This window comes from Gekko japonicus, unplaced genomic scaffold, assembly GCF_001447785.1.
Source record: "Gekko japonicus isolate JY-2015 unplaced genomic scaffold, Gekko_japonicus_V1.1 scaffold1258, whole genome shotgun sequence".
In the NCBI taxonomy this organism is placed as follows: domain Eukaryota; kingdom Metazoa; phylum Chordata; class Lepidosauria; order Squamata; family Gekkonidae; genus Gekko; species Gekko japonicus.
The window spans coordinates 88,714-102,325 of record NW_015176488.1 but is presented as its reverse complement, the minus strand read 5'-3'; the positions used below and the strand labels follow the sequence as shown (position 1 = coordinate 102,325).

General features: G+C 47.3%; 1 long non-coding RNA gene across 1 annotated transcript in view; it reads right to left on the bottom strand.

Annotated features, from left to right (window-relative positions):
• Positions 1-553: 553 nt before the first annotated feature.
• LOC107123896 overlaps positions 554-13,612 on the bottom strand; it is a 44,481-nt gene continuing 31,422 nt past the window's right edge. Inside the window, exon 2 of the long non-coding RNA XR_001482960.1 lies at positions 554-2,123. This is a non-coding gene — a long non-coding RNA (uncharacterized LOC107123896). The remainder of the gene's footprint in view (positions 2,124-13,612) is intronic.

Sequence of the window (13,612 nt, the reverse complement as noted above, 5' to 3'; positions counted from 1 at the left end):
GAAAACCCAACTACAGCTGATAATATACTCTTGTTGAACCATTAACTTTTTAAAATTATTTCATAAATTAAAAAGCTCATTGAATTTCTCCTAGACTATTTTGAAGCTGCACTGTACACAAGCATGTCAAAAGAAATCGTCTTATCGTTTCTTGTAAATACTGCGATTATATTATATCCTGTCTAACTGAAAACAATTTATCTAACCTTTATCTTATAAAATGCAGCATTAAACTTTTTTGACCTTTAAAGTTTTTTTTTCTTTTTTAAATGATTAATATTGATCTTCAAAGTGCAAAAAGTAGAACAAAATGACAGGAGTCATATTCTTAAAATCAAAAGGAAAGTGTAGTTAGAATTACACCCTTTGAATTACTCCAGACTTTGTAAGATGAGTACACAGTCTCTTGTATATACTCTTCAGACAGTGTACAAATTTCTTCGTGCGTGCTATAAATTAACAGAGAGAAAAAATACTGTTCAGCCAAAGTTTTAATTTCCCTATGTACACTAAGCTTTTAACTCAAAACTTAAGTTTGATCTCTATTTATTGCTTACATTTAAATAAAAGTAAGTTATTTCTACGGAGCTCCTGAGGGGAAGCCAACTACATATATGCTGTTACGTATGAAAAGGCTTTGCAGTCATCCGACTAAAAATTTAGTGTTTCAATATTACCCACAAAGTAGTTTCTGTGGGCGTCCAGAGGGGCTGTAACCTTTCCCAAGGTTAACTATAAATAGGTTCCAGGGCCAGAACACCCGTGTCCACATGCTCCGTATCCTTACATCTTCTGCCTGACTAATTCTGCCCCTCCTCCCCGAAGGGCTCCACCTCGGAAAGACTGGTTTGATATATACATTCTGGAGACGGCATTTCCCACATGCAAACTGTACAGTTTTTAAAACTATGGAAGAGATGTCTGTGTGTTAGATACTATACAAAACATTTTCAGAATTCAAACATATGATTGCAACCATAAGATAATAGTTCAAAACAATACTCCAGAGTCCACAAATTGATATTTGAAAACCAATGTACAATATCAGTCAAAGGTTCTTGTGATTTCCCTAACTACACAGCAGTGATAACAGAGATCACCGAGCCAGAAAAGCGAAGTTTCTTTATTCCTGATGTTTCTTCAGATCTTTAGGAGAGCAGGTTCCCAGCAGGAACACATGGGTCCTGTGCATACCATGGGGTGCATACATGGGTGTGTGTGTGTGTCTATGCACATATATGTGACTCCACAACATATGAAGCATATACAAACACCCGTATGCTTCTAGGGGGAAATATCTATATTTCTTCTTAGAAACGTATGCACACTACCAGAGTTTCCATGGAAGGTCTGAGGACCAGATACTTCTTATATACGGTCAACGCCACAAGCTGCTGGTGGCGTTTTGCAAAGGAAAATAAAACTAGGTGCAAATATTAAGATGGTACAAGCTTTAAAATGCAGTTACAGAGGAGGAAACAAAGGCCCAAAGGGTGACAATTTGTTTAGAACACTTGGCACTGTGGCTTCACACAGGGTTAGGGTCTGTGCACATTTACCTTAAAATAATAATAATGCTGGTCCTCAGGGACCGGTCCAGCGGGGCGACACACAGCTTGAAAAAATGCCAGTGGCCCATCGGCTTGGGGAAGGGCCACGCTGGTCAACGCCCGCATTTCGAATGCGCTGCAGTTTAGCATGCTGATATGACAAAGGCCTACAGACATAGAACACGCCCAGCCCACTGGCTGCTCTTATGAACACACCCTTGTCCCTACGGACGTCTGCCATGGCGGAGGCTGCCCGGTGGCCACTCAAACGAGGACAGGGTCCGGGGGACGGCGTGGTGATCTGCTGTGTCACAGTCATTCAGGCCCGTGGCCTGGCGGGAGCCGTTAGAGGGGGGTGTCAAATTCTTTCCCTGGATGGTCTTCCAGCTCTTCGTTTTGCGGTGGCTTATAGTTCTGCTGCTTCCCGCCACCAGATGCCAAAGGAGGAGGGGTGGGGCTGCGGTCTCCGTCTTCGCTAATCTTGCCTTTCATGGCTTCCTGGACAAATTCCAGGATTTCCAACGGGAGTCTTTTGAATTTGTCTTGGTATTCTTGGTCAAGTTCAGCCTGTAACTGGAAACAACAGCAAATAAATAACACGACACACAACCTGTGTTCTTTCAGCCACTGGAAAACTGACAACTGGTTTCTGTAGGGACCGAATGCAAGACTGCCATTATGGCGACTGCAAAGTGAAAACGGGCCACAGTGTTATTAAAATTAGGGATCATTTTTACAAAGTGAGTTAGCTCCATCAAATCCTTGTAGGTTCACCATGTCTTCCAGTATACTCAAGGACAAGGGAGTGTTGGCCCACGTTCTTCATTAGGAACATAAGTAACCGAAGGCTATCAACATAAAAAATGAAGGGTCCAGAGAATCAAAAAACATTGTCTCTCAAGAAATCAGTTGACTAAAACTGAAACAAATTCTCAGAATTACCTTTGCAAATTATGACTTTAATATTCTTTACAGAGTTTCTTGTGCATGCCCTAAATATTCGGTATCTACGTTTGGTACCTTAATGAAGATATTCGGACACTAGACACCACAGCTGTTATCTGAGAATATTTGGCTGTAGATGTCCATCGATCACAAATTTAATTCCATCCTCCCACCAAGAAGCACAATCAGGGTTGTATACAGGATTCTCCCCCCCATTTCATCTTCACAGAAATGTTGTGAGGTACAAGTAAGGCCAAGCGAGTGAACAACTTGCCTGAGGCAAGCCTCCTCTCACAGTGGGAGTTGACATCATTGGTCTATGACAGCATGAATAACTGCTGGGCAATGCTACATCTCACAGTGGTTTCCCAGCTTCCTACTTTCAGGTCAGCGAACAAGTTCCACATTAGAAAAGAGCAAGAGTCCAGCAGCACTTTCAAGACTAACAAAATTTGCGGCAGGGGAGGAGCTCTCATGGGTCACTGCTCACTTCTTGGTATTCTTGGTCAAGTTCTTCAGAAGTGGGCGGAGACTCACAAAAACCCCTCCCCTGAGGTTCCTGAGACAAAAGGAGAGAATCTAAAACAAGTACTGGGCGATCTACTTGCACCAGTGGCAGATTTGAAAATAGAATATCTACAAAGTGAAATGGATCATATTTGGAATATATTAAGAAAAATAATCTGCCTGGAGAAATAGTGGTTAGATTCTCAAAAAGACATGTGAGGGACCAAATCTTGAAAACAACATCAAGTACACCCCTGAAAATCAACAGTAACACCATACGGATACTAAAAGACATTCCATTTGAAATTAGAAAGAAGAGGAAGAAATTCAAAGACTTGGCATTGTTTTTACAAACAAACAACATACAGTACAAATGGCTGGTTCCCGAAGGCTTACTCTTCAGAATAAATGAGAAAAAAGAAAGAATTGACTCTGTTAAGAAAGCAAATGAGTTCTTGAAGCAGCAACTGGGAAGGACCGGAGAAGATGACAAAGATGACGACCAGGATAAAGAAAGTGGTGAAAACTCTTCTTCAACGTCAGAGGAGGACTCTGATTTGGAGTTGGGGGCGGCGGCCCCCAAAAGGGACTATGATTTGAGGAAAAGAAATTCCAAGAAATGAGATGCTGAGGAACTCTGAACTTCACCTTTAAGAAGCTACATTTATCTTTGATGCTTTTGTGATGGCCTTAAACAGTAATTGATATTGGGTTTTGGGGAATATTGGCTAGAGTTAAACATTCAAGCTCATTGTATTATTAATAGTTTAGATCCATCATTTTATAAGCTTATGTGATGATCTTCACTACTTGGGTTTTTAGTGGTTAACTTTCCTTTCTCCCATAGATATTAGATTCCCTTCCCTATTTTCTTTGTAGTTTATAGAAAAGCAATAAAAAAAACCACTTCGGGGGGCCCAAAAAACAAAAAAACAAAAACTCCTCCCCTGCCACAAATTCTGTTAGTCTTTCAGGTGCTCCTGTACTCCTGCTCATTTCTCCTGCAGCAGTCAGACTGACACGGCTCCCCATCTCGATCTATCTGAAGAAGTGACTGCGGGGACTCACGCGAGCTCCTCCCCTGTCACAAAATGTTGTTAGTCTTTCAGGTGCTCCTGGACTCTTGCTCTTTTCTCCTGCTACAGACAGACTAACAGGGCTCCCCATCTTGATCTGTCTGAAGAAGTGACTGCAGTGACTCACGCAAGCTCATATATCCTGCCACAAATTGTGCTAGTCTTTCGGGTGCTCCTGGACTCTTGCTCTTTTCTCCTGCTACAGACAGACTAACACGGCCGCCCATCTTGGATCTATCTGAAGAAGTGGGCAGGGACTCAGGAAAACTCCTCCCCTGCCACAGATTGTGTTAGTCTTTCAGGTGCTCCTGGACTCTTGCTCTTTTCTGCTGCTACAGACAGACTAACAGGGCCACCCAGCTAGATCTCAGTACCACATTGGCCTCTTTGTGAGGAAGAGGCGCATTAGTGGGCACGTACTTGTTCCGCAAGGGGCATGCTTGTAACTCACTGCTGCCCACTGAGGCCGGAGAGCGGGCCCTAAGAACACACCCGGCCTTCCTAGTTGATGTTCGCTGCAGAGAACTATAAATAACAGTTGTCAAGCTGTATCCCTAAAAGCTGGTCAACCCCTTGACAAACCTTTGGACAACCCAGGGCTTCCACTGGACATCACAGGATGGTTGGTGTGAAATAATAAAAGAGAGATGAATGAGTGGTAATTTTTTTTAAAAAATCTCACAGCACGTGACGGAGAGTGTTGGACTGGACGGGCCTCTGGCCTGATCCAACCTTGGCTTCTCTGCTGTTCTTATGACTGAGAGTGTGTGATGACGATTGCCCTATAATAGTTGACAGCTTACAAGGCTTTATTTATTTATTTACTTCATTTCTACCCCACCATTCTTCCCGATGGGGACCCAAGGTGGCTTCTAGCAGTCTTTTCTCCTCCATCTTGTTTTTACAAGTACCCTGTGAGGGAGGTCAGGCTGAGCGCGTGGGACTGGAGGTCCACCAGCCAGCTTCCACGGTGGGTGATCTGAACTGGGGTGTCCCAGGTCACAGCCCAACACACCAAAGTCAGACAACTATAAAGACACTGGTGTGTGTGTGTGTGTGGGGGGGGGTCGGCCGTGCTGGTCTGAAGCAGCAGGACACAGTCTGAGTCCAGTAGGGGCACCCTGAAGACCAACGAAGTTTAATTCTGGGGGTGCGTTTTCATGTGCTTTGAAGAAGCGTGCCCGTGCACACGAAAGCGGATCTCCAGAATGAAATTTTGTTGGTCTTAAAGGTGCCTGACTGGACTCAATCTTTGTTCTACTGAAAATGTATATCATGCACTAAAAATTCACACTTGAAAGCTGAATCGGGAGTAGGGGATTTGTTCATGCTCACTTCACCCTGAAGCCCACAAACTGAAGAACTGCGGTTGGTTTGTTTGTTTGTTTGCACGTCTTGATTGTTCTGACCTCGTTTTGAGAGTGAGCAATTTATGCCCATGAATATTGCTTGTGTGTAGGTTTGAAAATGGGGTGGGTGGGCGTAGTGTAAATAGGTGTTAGACACCAGACACAATGTAGAGATTACACGTAACTGAGTCAGCTGGTCAGGGAGAAGGAGCGTGGGAGAGAGCTGCGGGAGAGGCCACTGTTTTGTTTTTGTTTTCTCTTTTGCCTTTCCTAAATGGCTTGGGGAGCAATGCTCCCTCTAAGCTGAGGAGCCCTGTGAGCAAAAATCCTACTTGGTAAACTACCAGCATTCAAGTTGGGAGCGAGCGATTTGTCTGCTGCATAAATGAGTTTGCTCTGGAGCCCCGTCCTTCCTGAGCTACGACAAAAACGCCTGAGCCAGAGGCTAAGAAAGTGTGAGCCAGCTTGCACTGACTTGGCTTAGAGGGAACACTGCTCAGGGGGAGCATGAGCGGAGGTGGTTGTGTGAGAGGGTGAGGGGATGCTCGTGGCCTGCTGGAGAGGGGTTTCGGAGCCCTGCCCTCTGCTGTTGCTGTTGAGAGGCGGGGGGCACCATCGCTCGAACCCGAAGGCTCCTCCTCGTCAGAGGTGCTGGCTGTAGGGGCGAGAGCCGAGGGGCTCTTGGCCTGTGCCTCTCAGCCTGGGGACCCTGCAAGAAGCGAAGGAGTTTTTGCAATCCTATACACGTTACCAAAAAGGACAGGAAGGAAGATCCAGCCGCTAGACTGTCCAAAAAGCTCCCTATTACTTCAAACGGAAGGAGCTTTCTGTGTTGAAGGGAGAGCGTACACTTTGTCTGAGGAAAAGGCGGCAAAAACCCGCTTCTAGTTCCCTCAGTGGCTTCCAGGCAGTATGACAAAAGGGAACTGCCACACCCACTGGGAGTCGGCCTCTGAAATCCGGGGCTGGGAAGCAACACCAGGGGAAGGCCTCGGCCTCTGGGCCAACACCCCCTCTAAGCTGTGGGGTCCTGTGAGCAACATTTCTACTTTGTGAGCTACTGGCATTCAAGTTGTGACCGAGCGATTTGGCCACCGCGTAGATTACTTTGCTCTGGACCCATCCTTCCTGAGCTGAGACAAAAATGTGTGAGCTGGAGGCTAAAGAACTGTGAGCTAGCTCACACTCACTCAGCTTAGAGGGAACACTGCTCTGGGCCCTGTTTTTCTAGTTGTACCTGAGCACTCCCTTGGAGCTTGGAGCATTTCCAATTGGACTTAAGAAGATCTGGGGGCCAAGGAAATGTATTCCATATTGATGAGTTGCTATTGTCCCATGTTGTGTCACAAGAAAATTTGACACCACTTGACTCCACAGGTGAATATCTCAGTGTGGGTAAGGTCCATTCTGTGCATGGTCAGTTTTAAGTACGTTTTTGTTAAATTAGTGGAGTGCTCAGCTTGAATTATACCACACGGTTGGTATTGGTTCCTGTACATGGAGATAATATGTGCTTTTAAACCTGTATTTATGTAAACAGACATTTGTGTTTATATTGGGAGTAGGCCCTGATATGCTGAACCACAGGATTGTTGTTTTAAAGTGAAGTATATAAAACTTTTTGTACTTTTGCACTATGTGCATAGTTATATTTCACTTTCTTTTTCTTTGTCCCAACCTTTTTGGTTACCTGGCCACTATGAGAAACAAGATGCTTGCACAACCGGTCTGGTTTGTCAGGGCACTTCTGTCCACGTGAACATGCATGCATGGACCTCGCCCCCCCCCCCCCCCCCCCCGAAAGAAGAACTGGGAGACACAGAAGCATAAATACTGCTTTGAAACTTGCTGCTCCCCACTAACATATTAATGTTCTTGATTGCTCAACAAATCTAGTGCTTCTTAATAGACAATCCTGTGAAAAAACAGCTGCCTTGGTCTTTGCAGATTGCTGTTCACGGGGGCAGTTCTGGGGAGAGCTCTCTCAGCCCCACCGACCTCACAGGAGATTGTCAGCCGCCCTGAGACTCCGAGTGAAGGGCGGGGGGTATGAATCCAATCTCTTCTTCTCTTCCCAACCCCCAACGTCTTCCACCCAAGATCCTTTTCTGAACTCTCGACGTGGGAAACGGAGCTACAGCACCTGATCAAAAGTCAAATCCCACAGCCACCAAATATCTTCTTCATCAGAATGAAGTTTTATCAGCAACCCCTCGAAGCGACTTCAAGAGAGTTTCATAAACACCAAGTTTAAACCTACCTCACTGATACTAAAATGCCAACAGCGCTAAAACGGAAACCTGGACTACTGACAAGCCCTTTGCTTTGGGGAGACAAAAGGAGGGGGAGCCATGAAGAACAACAAGGCCTTGCGACTCCACTATCGTTGCCACCTCCTGTAGCTACGCAGCAACGTTCAAAATGGCCGCCCCCCTGGCCCCCTCACTCCATTTGGCGTAAACGTTAGAACTTCCCCAAGGCCGCAGCCATGGAAACAAGCTGCACTCTTGTCATTAATATAAAGCAGTAGTTCAGTGTTCACTCAGGGAGGTTTTGATGACAGCTTCCTTCTCTGGGTTATTCAACAAACAGGCACAAACCAGGCCCCCTTTCAGACAGCCGCTGGAATCTGTTTTAGTAGCAGGTTGCTAATGGGGTTTTTTTTGTGCGTGTGTCAGTTCAGACACAACCCTTTTAGCAACCGGCTGCTAACAGATTTTATTTACCTGTTCATACAAAGTGGCTCGCATCCCATTGGCAAAGAGGGGCCGAGCCGTTTCGGAGGGAAACAGCTCTCTTCCATTTTTACCCCCTCGTTGCGCTTCTGAATCGCGGTGGTGTGCGTTCTTAAATGTCCGAAGCACTTCCTACAATGCCGCTTCCCTCCTGCCCTTTTGTGCCACGTGGTCTTCCTCACCCTGTCCCCCGGAACGTTCCAAGACGAGCACTACAGCTATAGCGCTAAACCAATATAGCCCTTCAGTGTTACAGCGGCACCACTGAAGTGCCTTGACTCCACCGAGAGACTATATTCTCCCCACTGAGAGACCAGAGCACTTGACCTAGAACATTTCAGGGGAAAAGGGGCAAGGAAGGTCATGCGGCGGGGAAAAGCAGTGCAGTTTGAAATGTTCATAGTACTCCAGAGATGGTTCATTAACAAGATGGAGTCTGCTGTATGATGAAACCCCCATCCCCGTATCACTTACTCGGAACCGGGACAACAACGGATAATATCTGGTTTAGGGCAGTCATGTGAAAGGGGCCATTGTTTCTGAAGACTTCGTTCCCATACTGTGGAACCCTCAACAGTGGCTTTTACTTGACCTCTCCGTTACTACTAGTTCAGATAGAGAACTTACCCAACTGGCTATTTGGCAGGGGAGGGCCACAGGTGTCAGCCAGGTGGGTGGGGTACCATCCAAGGACCCTGGTCATGCACTTAACTTGTGAATGTCCCACTCCCACTGGACTGTTGCAGAAGAGATTAATCCCCATGTCAGGGGGGGAAGTCTTTGTCACCAGGGTGTTCTATGGCGACTCAACGAAAGGGTCATACAGAGATTCAGAATGCATACTCTCCTCTAACACAAGTATTTGTCTCTAAGACAGACACAGTTAATTGCAAAGTGTCCCAGAGAAAACGCAGGATGTCCTTCTCCAGGTTATACTGGGACGCCCCAGGGCTTCCACACTGAAGGTGTGGGGAGAAGGAGAAGGTGGCTTTAAACTCAACACGATTGTTTCTTTCAGTGGTCACTGAAGAACTCCTGATCAGCTGCCGGAAAGCTATGCCACATTCACATACTCCCATACATCTTAAAAACCAAAGACACTTCCTTGTTTTAGAGCTGAACAGCAGGTTTCAGTGGTTTCAGTCACCCTGTAAATATACACACTTCATGACAGAAGTCATCTGCAGAGAGAGCGTGTGAGCTCTGCTTTCACCAAGGAAGGGACGGGAATGAAATTTCATCAGAACAAACAGGTAATAAGGAGAAGGGAAGCAGTGAAACTATCCAAAAGCTGCGGGCTGACGGGTCGAGCCCTCCCCAGGAATCTCACTGTCCTCCCAAGGGTGAGCGGATGAGTGTGGCTTCACGGGAAACTCTTCCAGGATCAAGATGCAACATCAGAAAGAAATAGGGTTCCCCCTCCCCATTCACAAACAAAAAGCAAACAATGGCTTGTGTGCCTCACTGGGACGGTTCCCCTCAGAGCAGAAGGAGTCGAACCTTTATAGATGGAGGACTTCCCTGGAGAAACGGGGGGTGGCGACAATGAGAAGGCCTTTAGTAGGTTACAGAGACTCCTTTGCTTCCTTTCATCCCTGCCACAGGAAGTGGTGGTGGCTACAAGCATGGACGGCTTCAAGAGGGAATTGGATAAGCATATGGAGCAGAGGTCCAACTGTGGCTCTTAGCCACAAGGTATAGATAGGAACTCTCAGTCTGGGGCAAGGGATGCTCTGTGTTCTTGGTGCTTGGGGGGGGGGACAGTGGGAGGGCTTCTGGAGTTCCAGGCCCACTGGTGGACATCCTGAGGGCACCTGGGTTTTGGGCACTGCGTGACACAGACTGTTGGGCTGGAAGGGCCCTTGGCCTGATCCAACATGGCTTCTCTTACATTCTTATATCTGGGGCAGTAATGCTTTGTATCCTTGGTGCTTGGGGGGGCAACAGTGGGAGGGCTTCTGGAGTTCTGGCCCCGCTGGTGGACCTCCTGATAACCCCTGGGTTTTGGCCACTGTGTGCCACAGACTGTTGGGCTGGAAGGGCCATTGGCCTGATCCAACATGACTTCTCTTACATTCTTATATCTGGGGCAGAGATTCTTTGTATCCTTGGTGCTTGAGGGGGGGCAACAGTGAGAGGGCTTCTGGAGTTCTGGCCCCGCTGGTGGACCTCCTGATGACCACTGGGTTTTGGCCACTGTGTGCCACAGACTGTTGGGCTGGAAGGGCCCTTGGTCTGATCCAACATGACTCCTCTTGTGTTCTTATCCCGAGTTTCACATCGCCAGTGCGCTGCACGGCTGGCCCTTATACGGTGAAGTTGCCAGAAGTGGAGTGAACCTGCCATGTTGTGATGGGGAAGAGGAAAGTTCACCCACACTACAAAAAGGAAGACGGGAGTGCAGGTTTTTCTCCGGAAGACACCGACCAACCCTTCACAACTGATCCGGTTCCCACTGAGGCTTCCAAAGGAAGAGGTGCAGGGGAGCCACCCGTTAAGCACGGAGACAGGATCAAGATCCTAGTCGTGACGCTTTGTAAACACCCTGGCAGCCAGCGTACGAAGGCAAAGTTGAACAGCGACGAGAGCACCTAAGCCAGAACAAACGTGTCTGATCACAAAAGCCTTCTGAGTTATTTGCCATTCACATCCACGCCTCAAGTCATATTTGGGCCAGAAATTATAAGTCAAGCTGCCATCTGAACGAAAGCTGGCACCCCCACCCCCACCCATTGAGCTCCTAGGCGCTTCCCTGAGGCACGGGCAGCTCTCAGCCCTCCTCTGATGCAGGAAGTGGATCCCACGCACAAGAGGAGAGCGGAAGTCTCAGGAGACAACGGCCGATGATAAGGGCGGGAATAGTCCAAGATGCTGCCTCGAGCACAGTAAGAACATAAGAGAACAGGAGCCAGTGTTGGGTCAGGCCAATGGCCCATCCAGTCCAACATTCTGTGTCACACAGTGGCCAGAAATACCAGGTGCCATCAGGAGATCCAGCAGTGGGGCTAGAGGACACTAGGAGCCCTCCCACTGTTGCCCCCCCCCAGCACCAAGAAGACAGAGCATCCCTTGCCCCAGCCTGAGAGTTAGATAGTACCTTGTGGCTCATAGCCACTGGTGGACTTCTGCTCCACATGCTTATCTGAGTCCCTCTTGAAGCCGTTCGTGCTTGTAGCCGCCGCCACCTCCTGTGGCAGGGAATTCCATGTGTTCACCACTCTTTGGGTGAAGAAGAAGTAGAAAACCAGCACGGCTACAGTGACAGACGAGGATCTGTGAGACCCAGGTTCAAGTCCCCTCCCTGTCATGGAAGCTCACCAGTCACTTTGGGGCAGTCATTCTCCTTCAGACTAATCTACCTCACAAGAGTTGTTGAGAGGAGCAGGGAGCAGTTTTGTAAGCCACTATGTCCCCCCCCCCCACGCACACACACACACACACACTGGGAAGAAATATGAAAATAAATACAATCACAATCAGTGCTCCCTCTCAGCTGTGGAGTCTTGTGAGCAGAAACTCTCCTTTGTGAGCTACCGGCATTAAAGTTGTGAGTGAGCGATTGGGCTGCTGCATTAAATTAGTTTGCCCTGGAGCCCTCCTGCCTGAGCCGAGACAAAAATGTGTGAGCTGGAGGCTAAAAAACTGTGAGCCGTCTCATACCAACTCAGCTTAGAGGGAACACTGATTGCAAGGCACAGCTGTGTTGCGTAAGCTTAGCAGACCCTTGAGAAGTCTGCCTTTCATTTTAGAGCGAAAGAGGAAGGGGGCAGATCCAGACAACACTGAGCCCTTTAAGTCTCACTGCATTCAGCGGGGAAGTTAATGGCTTTGATTTCTCCCACTGAAAGCAGAAGTACTTCAGGCCTTGCTGCGAAAGCGTTGCGGAAGCCCCCACAGCCAAGTGACGGAGGATTCGTCAGGATCTTTGACTCTGTTCTGAACTGACTCAACGGCCTGGAGATAATCACATTCACCTAAGCCTACAGGATTTGTTTATACCGCTTTCCTCTAGTTGAAGAGTGCCTGACAATCACCTTCCCTTCCTCTCCCTACAACAGGCGCTTTGTGAGGCAGGGTGGGACAGAGAGAGAGAGCTGTGAGTCAGGTTGTGCCTTTGGCTAAATCTGAGTCGAAAAATATCCGGAAAATATCGGTATTTTTCAGGTATTGATTCATCTGGATAGTCATTTTGGATATTGTTCGTCTATCTGAAATGGCCAAGCACCGAAAATATTTGGGATTTTCGGGACCACCAGTTAGATGTACAAAGGGCATTTACAGGGATGGTGGTCTCTTTCAATGCCCTTTCCCCCTCCACTGAAATCAATGGAAGATGTGGGCACCTTCTTTGGGGGCCCATAGAACTGGATCCCCTGGTCCAATCTTTTTTAAACTTGGGGTGAGGAGAGACCAGAGACCCCCAGGTTGATTCTCTCTTATACTCTATGGGGACCACTGACTATAATGGTCCACACAGGGTATAATTCACATAGGGTTTCCCAGATATTTCCTTAATTTGCATACCATACTGGTATTGTGATTTGGGAATATCAGGAAATACCAATATTTTCCAGGTTCAGTATATCCGCACCCAAAAAATACCATTCCCCACCCCACCCCTAGTTGTGAGAGAGAACGGTGACTGACCCAAGGTCACCCAGAAGGCTTCATGTGGAGGAGGAGGGGGGGACTCGGGAAATCGATCCCAGCTCTCCAGATTAGAGCCTGATACTCTTAACAACTACTTAACCACACCGGCTCTCAAGTTACTTCACAGTCTTATTTAAAAACCAAACAAGCAACCCAACCCATTGCCAGACAGAACAAAAAGAACAGAGGATAAAACAAACTAGTGATGCAAATCAGAACTTCATCTCCACTCCATGAAATTTTGATCATCCCCCCAAGGCCACTTCAGGAAGATTGTGGTGAGGATAACAAGACCATTGATACGAAGCTCTTCAAACCACTGAAAGCTCTATGCCCACGCTATGTATTTCATTTAATTTATTTACTCAAAATATTTTTCATGATACGGCACTTAATTAGGGCTGGGTCCCTGTTGCAGAGCTGTGTGGGATGCCAGACGTTCTGGTGCTGCTCTCCAACATGGGGGGATTTCTATCCTGTTGTAGCAGCAGCCCCTTCTCCCACCCCATAGCGTGCCTCGAGACTTTTAACATGCATCGGGCTGGAGCCAGGGTTTTGCACATTTCTATGCGGGTGAAACAGACAGAAGAAGAAGAAGAAGAAGAAAAAGAAGAAGAAGAAGAAGAATAGATTGGATTTATATCAGAGCGGCTTACAATCTCCTTCCCCCCTCCACAACAGACACCCTGTGAGGTGGGTGGGGCTGAGAGTGCTCTTGACAGAAGCTGCTCTTTTTCAAGAACAGCTCTGACAGAACTACGGCTTGCCCAAGGTCATCCAGCCAGATGCAAGTGGAGGAG